The 2,344-nt window shown below is 32.5% G+C and overlaps 1 protein-coding gene across 1 annotated transcript in view; it reads right to left on the reverse strand.

The window, feature by feature from the left end:
- The window catches only part of Smp_194190 (Nep2 peptidase (M13 family)), a gene marked incomplete at both ends in the record, with an annotated part of 27,449 nt that overhangs the window by 5,807 nt on the left and 19,298 nt on the right, over positions 1–2,344 (reverse strand). The gene's annotated exons all lie outside the window — the stretch shown is intronic.

Below are 2,344 nucleotides of genomic sequence, written 5' to 3' on the forward strand. Positions count from 1 at the left end.
CAGTGCTTCCAGGTTTTCCTTGGCGGTCTAGCTTCAATTGACTTACGCTTGCAACTTTTTAATAGTTATAAAGTTAATATGCGGAAATGTAAAAAAAACAAGCAAAGATTTTAATAAGTAACTATTAGATAAGTCTGCTCTTAAAACATTTTCCATTATATTATGTATATGCTAAATATGATATTTCGAGGAACTTATACTGATCTTTACAAACAATACTTTAATTGCTTTTACTTTAGTACTTTATTCGCCTTTAATTCCATTAATAAAGAGAAAAACATACAAGCCGGAATGTCAAAATATTAAATATCCCCATAGTTTGTAATATGCATGGTGAATAATATGATTAGTACGAAGAGGAAATTAGTATATAAAGCAATTAGAAGCGGCAACTATATTTTACCAGACGATAGCATAGACAACAAAGTTATAACCATATCAAGCGGGTTTGGAGTAGAGAGGCGAATATGTATACTAGCGAGAGAGTACGGAGGCGAATTTATGATGAAGTCGATTAAAGGCGCAGCAAGGCAGTGAAAGGGCTATTAATAGGATTCGAACGCATATATCCATGGGAAAGAGGATAATTCATCGATTGATATTTAAGCGATTAACATCTAAGCTAGAGAGATATGTGAGTAGGCCATCACATGTGATCATAATACTACGATGAAATAGATGAATCCTTACCGCTCGGGTAACATTGTCTGTTAAGTAGGTTAATAAAAGTGCTTAACAAAATCTAATCATAATCTAAATTGATATAGGAAAGTTGCTATAGTATTATACGAAAAGGCAACAAGTAATCACTATGTTAACATTTATTTTTTTGAGTAACTTTTGTTTCATTTACGTAATCAGGAAAACATACAGATTTCAGTGGTGACTCGTATTAACTTTGAAAACATTTAACAGATTGTTAAGTGAAGTGATTTACATGCACACAACAATCGTGTTAAACAAATTATGTCCGTTCAAAGAATAGGTCTGAATAAAAGAAAATGGTTTAATTCTTTTATAACCTGATCATATTATGGATTCTTATATTCAGATGGAATATCATTAAAGTACTAACCTTTCTTAAATAAACTATCCGAAATTATGGGTAAATATTTAGTAAAAAAAGTAAGTTTAATTTCATCTTTAAAGGGACTAGACGGATGGTTATTTGAAAGATTTAAATCATTAGTGGTTATATTTTACATAGATTTTAGTTTGTTATTTCGGTCTACTATAATAGTTAGTGTCAAATCTCCTGTGAAGGTGTTACATGATATGATGGTAGTAATAGGGATAATGTACAAATAGCATTTGTCGTTTGAGTTATAAAAGTGAATGCAATCTTCTTACCTCATTACGTTTTTAAATAATATAATGTAGGCACAGAAAGTTTGCTTAAGAGAAATAATATTTATGTCCTGCTGTTTTCTAAGAGTTTAGTTAGCATATAGGTTAAACATTTTAGTGGGAAGACGTCTAAATCGAACCATACACACCATTCAATCAGTTCACCAAATCAATTTGATTTCACGGTAAAATGGTTCCTATTCAGAAGAAGGCATCAACCCATAAGATCAGTATGATTAAAATATATTCAAATCTTTCTAGTTAAAAAGTATTGCTTTTATATCAGTAAGATTATGACAACTTACGGGTTATAATTGAATAATCGAGTTTTCAATGTATCAATATATTTTGCTTTACGGATGTAAAATTCATTTATGTAATAATTGTCCACTCGCATCGGGTACTAAATATTATTTGTGTGAAAAAACATCGTTGCAGTTCATTGAAAAAATGTATAAAACGTATAAAACATACACATATGCCAATTAGAGACTGATCAGTTGCAGTCCTAAAAACATCAATGGGAAGATCCAAACAAACAATACTAAGTAAATTTCAACTTCACTCCATTGCACAAGCAAGTGGCTATCAGGACTCAGTGGCTGAGTGGATAACGAAAATGGCGTTTGGAGTGAAAGGTACTGGGTTCTAGTCCCAGAGTGAACATCAACTCTGAGATGCAGGTACATCCAGCTGACGAGTCCCAAATAGGACTTGATGCGCGTCCTGGATTCCACTGCTAGCCACTAGCCATCTTTGCTTACCACTCTGTTTTTCAGTTTATCAAGTAAATATTTGTGATTCAGGGTCTTTGGGGTATTGCAGTGTCGTTGAAGCAACATTTCAGTTTTTCATTGTCAAACTAATCATTGTCACGTAAGTTGACGTTTCTCAATTTGTAACTCCAAGCTATCGCAACGATTTGACTAAAGCATAATCATAGAAGGGGTTTTGTGGAGATTTAGTATTTATCATTGTTGAAAGCGTGAGTCAATTG

Source organism: Schistosoma mansoni, chromosome 2 (assembly GCF_000237925.1).
Source record: "Schistosoma mansoni strain Puerto Rico chromosome 2, complete genome".
In the NCBI taxonomy this organism is placed as follows: domain Eukaryota; kingdom Metazoa; phylum Platyhelminthes; class Trematoda; order Strigeidida; family Schistosomatidae; genus Schistosoma; species Schistosoma mansoni.